The 16,561-nt window shown below is 52.3% G+C and overlaps 1 protein-coding gene across 4 annotated transcripts in view; it reads right to left on the bottom strand.

The window, feature by feature from the left end:
• HECTD1 (HECT domain E3 ubiquitin protein ligase 1) overlaps positions 1 to 6,251 on the bottom strand; it is a 49,539-nt gene extending 43,288 nt beyond the window's left edge. For 2 of the 4 annotated variants that reach the window (XM_069951199.1, XM_069951201.1), the window contains exon 1: positions 6,118 to 6,251. The gene's annotated coding sequence lies outside the window, so the exon portion shown is untranslated. The remainder of the gene's footprint in view (positions 1 to 6,117) is intronic. The other 2 variants (XM_069951200.1, XM_069951202.1) reach the window with 1 other exon arrangement.
• Between the last annotated feature and the right edge of the window lie 10,310 nt (positions 6,252 to 16,561).

Raw genomic sequence — 16,561 nt, 5'->3', positions numbered from 1 at the left:
TGGACCTAAGGGTGCCTTTACAAACAGAGATTTATCTGACAGTTTTTGAAGCCAAAGCCAGGAACAGACTAAAAACAGGGAACCGGTCATAAAGGAAAGGCTTAGATTTCTCCTCTTTTCAAATCCATTCCTGGCTTTGGCTCCAAAAGAATAAAAAAATCTGTCAGATAAATCTCTCTGTGTAAAGGCACCCTAAATGATGTGGTATTCCTCACCACAGCTTATACTTGTAGCTACAATACCTGGCAAAAAAAAGATTGCCATGCAGGTGGCCGCAGTCAGAAACCCATCCTGGAGATTGTCAGGTCACGCTATTTACAGGTGACCCCATCCACTTACATAAGAAGCAATGCAGCACGATTTAGGTAGCGCAACATGGCAAAATCTTGGGCCATGTGATCTGTGTCCTGGCCTAAAGCAGGGATGAGGAACCTTCGGCCCACCAGCTGTTGCAAAACTACAATTCCCATCATGCCTGGACAGCCAAAGCGAAGCTTTGGCTGTCCAGGCATGATGGGAATTGTAGTTTAGCAATAGCTAGAGGACGGAAGGTTCCCCATTCCTGGCCTAAAGGTAACAAAGTTGTCCTTTTCTGGCCACATACTGTATTAAAAGGGCGATAAAGAGAAAAGAAACTATTTCCAAGGGTCAGGGTCTCTTAAAGGGTTTATGGGGGAGTTAATAGATACGGCATCCTGTCAATCATCATAAATTCATCCAAACCCCAGACTTCTATGCGCGCTGCAAACCTTGTAGGCCGGACTACAACTATCTCATGGCTACAGTTTACATATCTTGTGGCAAGTAAAATGTCCCAATAAATAAGGATACTACACAGAAGGTGACACTTTACTGCCTGAGTATCTGACCATTCACCATAATACTGATGTGTCCTGCGATGGTAATGTGTCTGCTCTTCATCATGCACTGACTGGGGTTATTATTTGTCTCATCATGTGTCATAGTGAGTCAGGGTAAACATGGCGGCCTGTGTACCCAGAGTCAGTGACTACACAGCACATGTACGTCGGTAGTTAGTTAGGAAACCAGTTTAAAGGTCTCTGAATGTCGGTCAAAGTGTCCTGACTAAATAAACATGTATGCGAGAACAATGCCGGGCCTCTGGCTCCTGTACCGGCACCACGCTCTTACCCTGCCATCCATAACACAAACCCCCGCACCTTCTATAAGCACAAGACCTTCAGGCATATAGATGCATTTGTAAAAAAAAAAAAAAAAAAAAAAAAAAAAAGAGCTTTGTGTGTCAAAAGTTTTGTTCAGTCGAGGTCTGGACTGTTAGAGCCAGGAGAAGAGCACGGCTGAGCACTTCCCTCCCCAGTCTTAGGGCCCTATTCCACAGGACGATTATCGTCTGCATAATTGTTAACGATTAACGACTGCTATTGGGAAAGACCTGAAAACGTTCACTCATTTCCATGGAACGATAATCGTTACTTATGATCGTAATTGCGATCGTTTTTCTTCGCTATTGCGAACGACCGAACGACGTCTTATTCAATGCGAACGAGCAACGATAAAAATAGGTCCAGGTCTTAAAAAAGCCATCAACGATTTTAGTTCGGTCGTTAATCGTTAACTGCATTTCAACCGAACGATTATCGTTTAGATTCGAACGATTTAACGATAATCTGAACGATAATCGTCCAGTGGAATAGGGCCCTTACTACAGGAGACGGATCTGCATTGAAAGTCTTTGAAGAGACAAAAAAAAAAGGCAACTAGCTAGGGAGTGAAGTGCTCAGTTGGGCGCTTCTCCCAGCTCTATCTATCAGCTGGTTTAGGGTCCGAGCACCTAGGTCCCAACTGATCAGTTTTTTGGTATGTCTGCGTGACTTCTCAAATGATTGACACTTTAAGACTGATCCTTAGGGCCCTATTTCACTGGACGATTATCCTTCAGATTATCGTTAAGTCGTTCGAATCTAAGCGGTAATCGTTCGGTTGAATAGCAGTTAACGATCAACGACCGTTTAATAAGAACTGGACCTATTTTTATCGTTGCTCGTTCGCATTGACTAAGACGTCGCTCGGTCGTTCGCAGTAGTGACCAACGCAATAGCGACGACAAGACGACCGCAAGAACGATCATAACTAATGATTATCGTATTATCGTATATTATTATGTAAATGGGTGAACGATTTCAGGTCTTTCGCAATAGCGATCGTTTGAATCGTTTATTGTTAACGATTATGCGAACGATAACCGTCCCGTGGAATAGGGCCCATAGAAGGGTTATTCTAGCGAAATGTCGCCCCTATCTACAAGGTCTGACGACTGTGTCTCACAGCGACCGCCACAAGCCTGCAGAAATCACTGAGCGCTGTATATACTGCGTCTCCCTGAAAATAAGACACCCCCAACAAGCCTAAAGTAAGGCATCCCCCCATAAATAAGGCACCCCCACACCCAGCAGGCTGTGAGGTGCCCTTATACAGAGGGCCCCCGCCGGCTGTGAGGTGCCCTTATACAGAGGGCCCCCGCCGGCTGTGAGGTGCCCTTATACAGAGGGCCCCCGCCGGCTGTGAGGTGCCCTTATACAGAGGGCCCCCGCCGGCTGTGAGGTGCCCTTATACAGAGGGCCCCCGCCGGCTGTGAGGTGCCCTTATACAGGGGGCCCCCGCCGGCTGTGAGGTGCCCTTATACAGGGGGCCCCGTCGGCTGTGAGGTGCCCTTATACAGAGGGCCCCGCAGTACGTGTCGTTATAGAGAGTCCTGGTGCCACAGTACACGGAGGGAGGTCCCGCACCCCCCGGCCCCAGTTCCGCTGTACACGGGGGAGGACACGCACCCCCCGGCCCCAGTTCCGCTGTACAGGGGGGGGGGGGGGGGGGGGGGGTCCCGCACCCCCCGGCCCCAGTTCCCCTGGACACGTGGGGGGACCCGCACCCCCGGCCCCAGTTCCGCTGTACACGGGGGGAGGTCCCGCACCCCCCTGGCCCGGTTCCACTGTACAGGGGAGGGGGGGACGTCCACTGTACAGAGGGCCCCGCCGGCTATGTCGTTATAGAGAGTCCTGGTTCCGCTGTACACGGGGGGAGGTCCTGCACCCCCCGATTCCGCTGTACATGGGGGGAGGTCCCGCACCCCCCGGCCCCGGTTCCGCTGTACAGGGGGGGGGGGGGGGGGGGGGGAAGGTCCCGCACCCCCCGGCCCCAGTTCCCCTGGACACGTGGGGGGACCCGCACCCCCGGCCCCAGTTCCGCTGTACACGGGGGGAGGTCCCGCACCCCCCTGGCCCGGTTCCACTGTACAGGGGAGGGGGGGACGTCCACTGTACAGAGGGCCCCGCCGGCTATGTCGTTATAGAGAGTCCTGGTTCCGCTGTACACGGGGGGAGGTCCTGCACCCCCCGATTCCGCTGTATAGGGAGGAGGTCCCGCACCCCCCGGCCCCGGTTCCGTTGTACAGGGGGGGGGGGAGATCACGCACCCCCCGGCCCCGGTTCCGCTGTATAGGGTGGAGGTCCCGCACCCCCGGCCCCAGTTCCCCTGGACACGTGGGGGGACCCGCACCCCCGGCCCCAGTTCCGCTGTACACGGGGGGAGGTCCCGCACCCCCCTGGCCCGGTTCCACTGTACAGGGGAGGGGGGGACGTCCACTGTACAGAGGGCCCCGCCGGCTATGTCGTTATAGAGAGTCCTGGTTCCGCTGTACACGGGGGGAGGTCCTGCACCCCCCGATTCCGCTGTACATGGGGGGAGGTCCCGCACCCCCCGGCCCCGGTTCCGCTGTACAGGGGGGGGGGGGGGGGGGGGGGGGGGGGGGGGGGAAGGTCCCGCACCCCCCGGCCCCAGTTCCCCTGGACACGTGGGGGGACCCGCACCCCCGGCCCCAGTTCCGCTGTACACGGGGGGAGGTCCCGCACCCCCCTGGCCCGGTTCCACTGTACAGGGGAGGGGGGGACGTCCACTGTACAGAGGGCCCCGCCGGCTATGTCGTTATAGAGAGTCCTGGTTCCGCTGTACACGGGGGGAGGTCCTGCACCCCCCGATTCCGCTGTATAGGGAGGAGGTCCCGCACCCCCCGGCCCCGGTTCCGTTGTACAGGGGGGGGGGGAGATCACGCACCCCCCGGCCCCGGTTCCGCTGTATAGGGTGGAGGTCCCGCACCCCCGGCCCTGGTTCCGCTGTATAGGGTGGACGTCCCGTACCCCCCCGCCCCGGTTCCGCTGTATAGGGTGGACGTCCCGTACCCCCCCGCCCCGGTTCCGCTGTATAGGGAGGAGGTCCCGCACCCCCCCGGCCCCAGTTCCGCTGTACACGGTGGGAGGTCCCGCACCCCCCGACCCCGGTTCCGCTGTACACGGGGGGGGGGAGGTCCCGCACCCCCCGGCCCCGGTTCCGCTGTACACAGGGTGGAGGTCCCGCACCCCCCGGCCCCGGTTCCGCTGTATAGGGAGGAGGTCCCGCACCCCCCGGTTCCGTTGTACAGGGGGGGGGGGGGGGGAGATCCCGCACCCCCCGGCCCCGGTTCCGCTGTATAGGGAGGAGGTCCCGCACCCCCCAGCCCCGATTCCGCTCTATAGGGACGAGGTCCCGCACCCCCCAGCCCCGATTCCGCTGTATAGGGAGGAGGTCCCGCACCCCCCGGTGCCGCTGTACACGGTGGGAGGTCCCGCACCCCCCGGCCCCGGTTCCGCTGTACAGGGGGGGGGGGGGAGGTCCCGCAGCCCCCCGATTCCGCTGTACACGGGGGGAGGTCCCGCACCCCCCGGCCCGGGTTCCCTGTACACGGGGGAGGTCCCGCACCCCCCGGCCCCGGTTCCGCTGTATAGGGGGGAGATCCCGCACCCCCCGGCCCCGGTTCCGCTGTATAGGGGGGGAGGTCTCGCACCCCCCGGCCCCGGTTCCCCTGTATAGGGAGGAGGTCCCGCACCCCCCGGCCCCGGTTCCGCTGTACACAGGGTGGAGGTCCCGCACCCCCCGGCCCCGGTTCCGCTGTATAGGGTGAAGGTCCCGCACCCCCCGGCCCCGGTTCCGTTGTACAGGGGGGGTGGAGGTCCCGCACCCCCGGGCCCGAATCCGCTGTACACAGGGGGGAGGTCCCGCACCCCCGGCCCCGGTTCCGCTATACAGGGTGGAGGTCCCGCACCCCCCGGCCCCGGTTCCGCTATACAGGGTGGAGGTCCCGCACCCCCCGGCCCCGGTTCCGTTGTACACTGTGGGAGGTCCCGCACCCCCCGGGCCCGGTTCCGTTGTACAGGGGGGGGGGGGGGGAGGTCCCGCACCCCCCGGCCCCGGTTCCGCTGTACAGGAGGGAGTCCCGCACCCCCCGACCCCGTTGTACAGGGGGGGGGTGGAGGTCCCGCACCCCCCGGCCCCGCTATACAGGGGTAGAGGTCCCGCACCCCCCGGCCCCGGTTCCGCTATACAGGGGTAGAGGTCCCGCACCCCCCGGCCCCGGTTCCGCTATACAGGGGTGGAGGTCCCGCACCCCCCCCCCGGCCCCGGTTCCGCTGTACACAGGGTGGAGGTCCCGCACCCCCCCCCGGCCCCGGTTCCGCTGTACACAGGGCGGAGGTCCCGCACCCCCGGCCCCGGTTCCGCTGTACACAGGGCGGAGGTCCCGCACCCCCGGCCCCGGTTCCGCTGTACACAGGGCGGAGGTCCCGCACCCCCCGGCCCCGGTTCCGCTGTACACAGGGTGGAGGTCCCGCACCCCCCGGCCCCGATTCCGCTGTACAGGGTGGAGGTCCCGCACCCCCCGGGCCCGGTTCCGCTGTACACAGGGTGGAGGTCCCGCACCCCCCGGCCCCGATTCCGCTGTACAGGAGGGAGTCCCGCACCCCCCGGCCCCGGTTCCGCTCTCACAGCCGGCAGACATGTCGGGGCCGGTACAGGACACGTCCAGGGCCGCACAATCCTCCCCGTCTGGCCCGGCTCACACATCGGCTCCGACTAATCGACTCCCTGTCCGGTTACTATTGGAGCCGGGGGCCCGGCAGCCGCGGCGGATCCCCTCTCCGGGGTAGGCCCGGTCCGCAGCCTGGAGTTTCAGGCCTGTTCCGGGAGAACTCCATGGAGACAACCCTGACAGCGCGGCCCACTACCAACCCGTCACACCCCGCACTCACACAACGATATCCAGCCACTTACCGTGTCCGTACGGAGCCGGTCTGGGCCTCACAGCCCCGGACGATCCCCGGAGTCACACGGAGCGAGTCACGGGCTCAGGCCGAGGCTCCGCCCGCTCTGCCGCCAGACAAGCAGCAGAGGGCGCTGTGACGCACGGTCCTGGGCCGCTGCGGGCAGACCACACACTCGGCGCACTATCTTCTGGTTCACGTTGCCGGCTCCCTCATTGTGTCACAGGATACACACGTCAGCCTCACCTCCTCGCCCGCCCACGGCTGCACTGGCTGTGAACCATAAGAGCAATACAGCACAGTAGTATCTGATAGGAGCTCCATGAAGTTCTTCCCCCTGTATTCCCTGTAACCATGGAGATTATTACACCCTGAGATGGTGGGGAATAAAGCTATAGTTACCTATGGTTACATGTTACCCAGACCCATAAACCTGAGTGATACTAAGGCTGCGTAACACCTGCTAAGACCCACCTGCTGTGCCAGTACTATGGCGTACCTGTGCCTGATCCACTGAGGACCCTACACCTGTATGCTGATGTAGCTGTGCCCGCTCCATAGTCTACTAGTGACTACCATCCAATTCTAGATGTATATTGATACAGGATATCAAAGTACAGTCAGATGCAGTTAGGACTCCTGAAAAACAGTATACCCCTAGAAGTGGACTGAACATAGTCCGTCGTACGCCACGGTATATGTCAGCATACAGGCAGGACGGTGGGGTCCCTAAGGAATACTCCAAGTTGGAACTTTCCAGTCCTTATTGTGTTATAATGGGCTCCGTCCAGGGTAGTAACTATCGCTGTAGCTGTCATAGCGGCAGCTATGGGGCCCACCACATCAGGGGGCCCCATAGCCTGCGCCTGCAATACACTAGGCCCCCAGAGCTGTCATCATTTGCAGCACCAAGTGGGATCTGTAAAAGTCCCTTTAACTGAAAGGGATGAGCGCTTGAAGTCATGACTACGCTTAAAGTGACTGTACCACCAGGCCCAGGCAGAAGCACTGGAGACAGGCCGACCCACCCTTGTGGGAAGAAACCCCCGCCCCTCCATGACATGACTCCATTAGAATCAATGGAACCCTATCATAGAGGTGCAGGGGTTTCCTCCCACTAAGGGTGGGTCGGCCCGCCTCCGGTGCTTCAGCCTAGGCCTGGTGGTACAGTCACTTTGAAGGCTATTATATTGGAGGTGGGCCGACCCACCCCCAGTGGGAGGAAACCCTAGCCCCTCTATGATAGGGTTCCATTGATTCTAATGGAGCCGTGTCATAGAGTAGCAGGGGTTTCCTCGCAATGGGGGTGGGTCGCCCGCCTCCAGCAGGTCAGCCCGGGCCTGGTGGTACATTTACTTTACCGGCGTAGTGGTCGCCATACATTACTGCAGCTTCTGCTCAGGGCCAAATAAAGGGTGTCTGGGGCATTGATGTGTAAACCTAACCTCAACAGGTCTAACAACTACAATACCTTGTGTGAGCCCCGACATCCTACACCTACACACACACACGGTTTATATACATGTATAGTTATCATATAACATGCTTGTAGCCCAGGAGCAAATATTACCACCATATAGACCATTACCACTATAGACCATACAAACCCTGTAAGTGATTACAGTACAGTTACATCCAGTGGCTCAACCGGTGACATCTTCTGTCATCGGTGTTGTTGACTTTCCTTTTCCTTCTTTTCAGCCACAACTCATTTTCACAGAACCTGCTGGACAAATATCTTAGGCTCCATACCTTTCCAGCACATATGGCACACAAACGGTAATAATACGGTGTCCCAAACAGTTGCAGAGTGAGGACATAAGTCAGGTGGATTTAGATAGGTGCCATTGTTGGGTAGGTAGGTTGCTCCAGCTGGTAGACAGGCTTCCACAGTAGGTAGCTCACCTTATTATTTAGGTTAACCCGAGCAGGTCCTCTCTGTATGTATTCCCCCTTGTGGTTAGTATCCGAATGTAAGTAGTATCCCCCCCCCCCCGTAGGTAAACTCCCCCCCCCCTGCAGGGCCGCTTTAACCAGAGGGCACATGGTGCACGTGCACCGGGTAATCTACTTACCCCTCCATGGCACCCCCTGCAGGGCCCCCCCCCCCGTCCGCCGCTGCCCTCGCCCGCTGCTGCTGCGGCGCTTCAGCAGCAGCGATACTGACAGAGAGAGAGCCATTGGCTCCCTCCCTGTCAGTCACTGTTGTGGCCGCACTTCCTGCGGTCACAAGAGGCCGCACTCTCCCTCTAGCGCCCGACATCACTGGAGCGTCGGCGCGAGGGTAAGGGGAGTGCAGCCTCTTGTGACCGCAGGAAGTGCGGCCACAAGAGGGAAGAGAAGAGGAACGTGTGGACCTAGGTGAGTAAGTGTTTTGTTTTTTTTTATGTTATATGGGAGAGCGCATATACTATGGGGGAGCACAGGGGAGCTATATACTATGGGGGTGCACAGGGGAGCTATATACTTTGGGGGAGCACAGGGGAGCTATATACTACTGGGGAGCACAGGGGGCTATATACTATTGGGGAGCACAGGGGGCTATATACTATTGGGGAGCACAGGGGTCTATATACTATAGGGGAGAGCACAGGGGGGCTATATACTACTGGGGGAGAGCACAGGGGGCTATATACTATTGGGGGGAGAGCACAGGGGGGCTATATACTATTGTGGGAGAGCACAGGGGGGCTATATACTATTGTGGGAGAGCATAGGGGGGTTATATACTATTGGAGAGCACAGGGGGGCTATATACTATTGAGGGAGAGCACAGGGGGGCTATATACTATTGTGGGAGAGCACAGGGGGGCTATACCCCCTGCAGGAAGGCCCCCACTAGGCAGTAAACCCTGCAGGAAGGCCCCACTGGGCAGTATACCCCCTGCAGGAAGGCCCCCACTAGGCAGTATACCCCCTGCAGGAAGGCCCCACTGGGCAGTATACCCCCTGCAGGAAGGCCCCCACTAGGCAGTATACCCCCTGCAGGAAGGCCCCCACTAGGCAGTATGCCCAACAGAAAGGCCCCCACTAGGCAGTGTACCCCCTGCAGGAAGGCTCCACTAGGCAGTATGCCCAACAGAAAGGCCCCCACTAGGAAGTATCCCCCACAGGAAGGCCCCCACTAGGCAGTATGCCCAACAGAAAGGCCCCCACTAGGCAGTGTACCCCCTACAGGAAGGCCCCCACTAGGCAGCATGCCCAACAGAAAGGCCCCCACTAGGCAGTATACCCCCCTAGGAAGACCCCCACTAGGTAGAATCCCCTCTGTAGGTAGGCCCTCAGTAGGTAGTATCCTCCCTGTAGGTAGGTGTGCATACATGGAATAAGAACTGTGAAAACAAATGACACAATAATCGGTAAATGTGTACTTTTTTTGGGGGGGGGGCAGTCACACTGGTAAATGTAAGATTAACTTTCTGACACCAGCTCATTTGAAAGAAAAACTTTTTTTTTTCCGTAGTACCCCTTTAATATACATCAGTGTTCCTCTCCTTTGATTTTCTTTTTCCTGGCCCTCTAGTGAGTGGGTCATCCTGTGCTTTAGAGCTTGCTCCCCTTATGTTTTCCAGTGCACATTATGGCAGAATAAACTGCATGTCCCTCGTTTTTTTTAAATGGGAATAAGCAACGTAATTCGCACTGTTCATACCCTCAACAATCTCTGTATATTACAACAAAAAGATGCAATTTCCATGCACTTATGCAGGAAACTGTGCCTATGACTGTATCTGCGTTTTCCAGAACTCTCTAGGACTAGGACTTAAATGCTGAGCCCTTGGGTTCAGCAAGTCCGCTCATTACTACTGGAAAGCTCTGTCCATAAAGGAAGCATTGTAGTGTGCTGGTGCCGCACAGTAATGACCACTAGAGGGAGTAGCGAAGCCTATACATACAGCTTGCAGGGCAGTAAGTGAGCAGGAATAGCAGAGCATGGACAGATGGCTGCAGTGCCAGCTAAAGAAAAGACCTAGTCAAAAGCATGAAAGAGAGGGTTGAAGAAGGTTTCTTCTAGCTGTGGAAGGGCTTGGCCTTGAGGGAAGCAGAACCTCAGTAGATGTCTAGAATCATCTGGGGTCTGCAGTCTAGATAGTTTTCAGAGAAAAAGATAAATTTTCTGTAAAAGGCCTAACTTTTTTTTAATTCACAAATCAATAGTACAGACGATTTTAAGAAACTTTGTAATTAGGTTTATTAGCCAAAAAATGCATTTGTATCATAAAAAGCTAAAAAGATGAGGCACCAAAACAGGACAACAAAGAGTTAATTTACAGCTACATCACCAGCTATTTCCTCTGAATACTGGCTTTCACACAGCTCCTACTTTCTAATCCTTTGTTCTCTGCTGGTGACTAATCTCTCTCCTCCCCTCTCCATAGATTACACAGGGCCGACTGATGTAAAAGAGTCGTGATTTCCTGATAATGAGCAGTGAATGAGAGAGAGAGGAGGGAGGGGGGGGGACCTGGGTAATGGCTTTTTGAATGCAGATAATGACATATTTGCCTAATAAACCCAATTACAAAGTTTCTTAAAATTGCCTGGACTATTGATTTCTACAAAAAAAACAACAACCCAGTGTCACAAATGCGCCGGACGTAGGTAGGGAACAGGACAAGACAGTGAGCCCTAACCACTAGAACCCACCTTCTGACCCTACCTACTTGCCTCAATGGCTCTAAACGGCCGTGGACACCCACGGTGTCAGTCCCTGTCCTACACCAGGTGATACACAAAACAAGACAGACGGAACAACGACGGTCAGCGAGGTACAAAAACGTAAGGCAGAAGAAGCGTCAGGGACAGTCAAGGAGGTCAGGGCAGGCAGCAGACAAAGCAGGTTGGGAGATCAAGCAATCGGTCAGACAACAGAAGTAACAGAACCAGGAGAGATGAAGCGCTTAGCTGAGTAACACTCAATAGCCAGCAGGGAAATGAAGAGTCAGCTGCTTTTTATCTGGAATCAGGGACTGGGTCCAGCACGTGATTGGATCAGCCCTGATCCCAGCACCCAGCTCAGCTGGATAGGTCTTTAGAAGGAGTAACCCCCGCACTGCCAGAGTGTAACAGGCAATGCGGGTGTGGCTGGGAAACTAATGGTACTTTTACACGGGACGATTGATCGTTCGTTTTTGCACGATAACGGTCAAATTCGAACGATAATTGTACGTGTAAACGCAGCGAACGATCAAACGACGAGCAAAAAATCGTTCATTTTGATCTTTCAACATGTTCTCAAATCATCGTTGATCGTTCGCAAAAAATTCGCAGATCGTTCCGTGTAAACATTCTTTCAGCAATTTCACCTATGTGTGAGATCGCATAGCTAATTTTCCGTACGATGTATCGTTCAGTGTAAACGCTGATCGTTATAAAAAAAACATTGTTCATTCAAAATCGTTAATCATGCGATCGGGCGAATTATTGCACCATGTAAAAGTACCATAAGACAGCATTCAGACAGAACTGCAAACAAAAAACAACCAGAGTCTCAGCGCTTCCTCGGTCGCCCAGCACGGACCGAGGAGCGCAAAGTCACATTCCTGACACCCAGTGACACAGTTGTTTTTTTTTGTTTGTTTTTTTTAATTCTTCCCCCCCACTGCAGGCTGCCACACATACTTACCCATGATGATCAGTGTCCCATGGCATGGCTTTGTTCCGCTGGCGCTTAGGTAACCTCTTCAGCTCAGGAGGCCAGAAGTCAGGGTCTCCAATGCATCTCTCATAGAAATGCATTGGAGACATTGACTTCCGGCGTTCAATAGACCTTCAGAAAAAAGAGGGATCAGAAGAGCGGGGACGTCACCGCCAGTGGGATCCGAGTGGTGCCCCAGGATTGGAACAAGGCCACGTGGCAGGACACTGATCACCACTGATAAGTATATGAGCCCACCTGCAGCGGGGGTAGAATAACTTTAAAGGGGTTAACCCAGACATAGACCCCCCACCTGTAATACAAGAAATCGAATGATAAAACAAAAGCCAAGTAGGAAGAAATCAGCTTTATTTTTTTCAAAGCATTAGAAAACGCTGTACTGTACGGATAACTTTGCTTAGATACAGAAATTTAAATGGCGGTTCCACTTTTAAACAAAATTTTTAAACAAAACAACAAGTCAAAATTGTCCAAAATGGTAGCTATGGGGGCCGGCACTAATCTGCTGTAGCTCCCCCTAACCCCCCTTCCCCAAGATTATGTGAAGATACTTTATTGCAAAAACAGCACCAACCCTGTCCTCAGGTTGTGGATGGTATTGCAATTCTGCTCCACTCACTTCAATGAAACAGAGCTGCAAAATGGGAGAGGAGAGGCGCTGTTTTTGGAGGGAGGCAGAACTATAGTGCTAAATATCCCAAATTGTGTAGATTACTGCAACTTTATTTAAAAGTGGAATCTTTCAGGGGTCGGATTCACAACGAGGCAGTGTTAGAATCAGAAAGGATTAAAAAGACAAACATAAATCAATACGAAAAATACAGTACACAAGACCATAGCGGCGGCCGGCAGAGCGATCGCCTCCGTCGGCGCTCAGACGCAGCACAGGTTCACAGTTATTAATACTGCAGTATATTCACACCACATGCAACTGTATGATCTATAGAACAGGGGAACACACAGAGACACGTCACATCTAGTGCTAGTACTGAACATGGAAAAAGATTTGTAAAAATGTGCAGCTAAAGCAAAGGGTTAAAATCGAAAGAAAATAAATGCAGATGGCGCCATTATTCACAGTAGAATTAGAGGGTGTTACAATCTTATGCTCTGCATATAGAACGGCTTTAGAAGAACAAGCTTCATTCTATAGTAAATCTCTTCAGAACCCTGCTCACTTTTTACTGTTCATTTTTACTTTGTGCAGTGCAGATCTGACGATGCTTTGAAGAAGTCAAGATACAGGTTATCTACAGCCCCGACAGACCATATTAATACTGATACAGGTAATAGGCATTTTATTGGGTCGCCATAACCAGCGACATCAGTTGTGTGGCTGATGCAGATCGGGTACAGGAAATGTGCTGATCCACATCGTGGTAATATACAAGTGTCACTGTCGTTTTTTGTTGTTGTGTGTTGTTGTTGTTGTTATTTTTTGCAAAAAATCAATAGTCCAGGCGATTTTAAGAAACTTTGTAATTGGGTTTATTAGGCAAATATGCATTCAAAAAGACTTTCCCCAAGTCCCCTCCCTCCTCTCTCACTGCTCATGATCAGGAAATCTTGACTCTTTTACACAGTCGGGCCCTGTCTGCTCTATGGAGAGGGGAAGGGGGAGGAGGGAGATTAGTCGCCAGCAGAGAGCAGAGAACAAAGAATTACACAGCAGGACCTGTGTGAAAGCCTGTATTCAGAGGTCAGAGAGGTCAGTGCTGACTTCAGAGAAGAAAGCCTGGTGATGTAGCTGTAAATTAACTCTTTGTTGTCCTGTTTTGTTGCCTCATCTCCCTCCCCTCTCCATAAGAGAACCATGGAGACAGGGGGGAGAGCTTCAAACTGCTTTTTCGTGATAAAAATGCATTTTTCGGCTAATAAACCCAATTACAAAGTTTTTTTTAAAACTGCCTGTACTATTGATTTCTGCAAAAATATTTTAAACGACAGTGACACTTTAAGGCCAGGTTCACACATGGCAAATCAGCGGCCGTTCTGTGTCTGAAATGTTCAACCCGGCCGGTACTGCAGTACTGACCAGGTTAACATCACTTCTTTTTAATTGGAATACGGGCACATTCAGGGCACATCTATTTTGTACGGCGGCTGTTTAATGAATAGCAGCCGCACAAAACAGATGTGAGTTTTCTGTGCAGCCGCATGGAATCTCGGGGGGAGTGTATACAGTGTGTATACACTCTGGCTGGTATTCCATAGGGGTTTATGCGATCAGCCGCAGTGATTAAAAAACCGCCATTGTTGCAAATCTGCAGCGGCCGTTGTTTAATCAAAAACTACATTATGTAAATGTAATGTAAATGTAATGTAAATGTAATGTAAATGTAAATGTGGCCTAAGGCTATGTTCCTACAAGGTATTTTTGCTAAGTATTTTGCAACCAACACCAGGAGTGGATTGAAAACACAGAAAAGCTATGTTCATACACTTTTAAAATTGAGTGGATGGCTGTCATTTAATGGCAAATTATGGCCGTTATTTTCAAAGCAAAGGCCGTCTTTTTAAAATAACAGCTGTTATTTGCCATTGCATGGGGGCCATCCAATAAATTTCAACAGTGTGTGAACATAGCCTTTCTGTTTTTTTCAATCCACTCCTGATTTTGGTTAAAAAATACTGAGCAAAAATACTGTGTGGGAACATAGCCTAACCAGGGGTTACAGGGTTAGAAAAACATGGCTGCTTTCATAAAGAAATAGTACCACTCTTATATCCAGTTTGGGTGTGGTTTTTGCAGTAAGGCTATATGCAGACTAAGGAAATCACACGGATAACATGCCACGGATTCTGCTGCTTCCGCTTTACTCTCTGCCTGTCCTAAGACTCCATTCTATGGTCAGACGGATTCCGCCGCCTGCCCGAAGAATTAACATGACAATTCTATGAGCAGACGGCGGAATCTGCCAGAGCATAGAATGGAGCCTATGGGCAGGGGGCGGTTGTGGAACAGCAACGGAATCCACTGCAAGTTATCCTCTTGATTTCCATAGTGTGCACATACCCTTAAAGGGAACCTAACCTGCTGATATCTCCCTAGTGAGGATGAAGATGAAGGTAAGTTGTCGCTGTTTCCGGTGCTATTAGGAGTTACATCTTTATGCTAATTAGATATTTTAGTGCATTGGGAGTGGGACTAACACCACCAGTGCACCGTTCTGCCCCCAACCGGCCCGCAGCTTCTAATTAATATCAGCGGGGTGGGGCAGATCGGAAACTTACTTTAATCCTCAAAGCCTCATGTGAAATAGGGACATAACAGCAGATTAGAGTCTTGTAACCGATGTTACAAAACCACGTACAAACTAGAGACGAGTCATGCTGTTTCTGGAAGAAAGCGGCCATGTTTTCCAAACCTGAATAACCCTTTTAATAGTGTTATCACTTTCTGAGCTATTTCTACAGTACAGTTGAATAAAGGTTACCTGTCACAGCAGTAACGGACCATGCTCCAGCTGTTGGCACTACCACACTTCCAGAAAAAGCAACTTTAATTGTCAGTCCCAGCACTTAGAGCCATATTACAAGGTCTGATGAAAAGTGTAAGCGAGCGCTGATCTGATCGCTTACTGATCCTATTAGATGGCTCGACGATTGTGCTGAAAGTGATCAGCCAATGATCTGCTTTTCGGATAATCATCGTCTTTATTACACAGAGGGATAATAGAGGTGGAGTCGCAGCAACATCTAGCCATGCTGGCTCCATCCTCCCACCCACTCAGGCTTAACTACATGCCTACATACCATACCCCGGGACTGATTGATTTTACTGAAAGTGTGGCATTCCTGTGCCCTTCCACTAACAAGTAATAGGGCAGCTTCATCAGAGAGCAGACAGGTTTCCATTAAAGAGTCACTGTCATTGTATCTTCATCACTGGGACCCACTGCGATCAATAACTTTTTTCATATGCCATTTAAAACATTACAATCTTGTCCATTTACAGTACAGACCAATACCACAGACATCTAAAACCAGATCCGTCAACAGCGATTACTCTCTCTGCTGATGGTTTCCATGCAAAGATTTTTTTTCCCAAATACAGAAGAAGTAGAATATAGTACATTATATGTAGTGAGGTGCCTTATGTGACTTAAAGAAGTTCGGGGGGAGGCAAAAATAATAATTTTGGGCTTGGGGTGGGGGGACTTAAAAAAAGAGGTCATATTCAACCATCCCAGTGCCCGCCCAGCACTGCGTTCCACTCCTGGACCCCCAGCCATCTGTCTTCTTAGCTGCCCTCTGGCTATGTCATGACCCAGCTGATGGATGGCCCACTCAGCCAGTCAGTGACTGGGGCAGGTTACCGCTGTAGTTACTGATCGGCTTAGTGGGCTAAATTCTACCCACCTGTGACGTTTCAGCAGGGTCATGATACACCCGGAACCCAGAGAAGATGACATCAGGTGGGGCATGGAAGCCTGGTGATGCGCCACAATGCGGGCACGGGGACAAGTAAGTTAGTGTCCTTTTTATTTTCCCCCATCCCCTGCCTGTAATGATTTTTGACCCCCCACCGGTCTTCTCCTTTAATGCAAACCACAAATAAAAAATAAATGAGCAAATAAGTAGCAGAAGAAAGTGAAAAAAGTTAACAAAAAGTAAAACTAGTAAAAAAAGGGTAGATACATTACATATGAAGATACATTACATATGATATACAGATGACAGTGGATAGTATCGGTAGAGGTTCATGAGCTCACAGGGGGAGATTTATCACACATGATGGAAAGTGAAACTGGCTCAGTTGCCCCTAGCAACCAATCAGATTCCACCTTTCATT

The sequence above is a fragment of the Dendropsophus ebraccatus genome, chromosome 13 (genome assembly GCF_027789765.1).
Source record: "Dendropsophus ebraccatus isolate aDenEbr1 chromosome 13, aDenEbr1.pat, whole genome shotgun sequence".
Lineage (NCBI taxonomy): Eukaryota > Metazoa > Chordata > Amphibia > Anura > Hylidae > Dendropsophus > Dendropsophus ebraccatus.
This window is presented reverse-complemented; position numbering and strand designations above follow the sequence as displayed.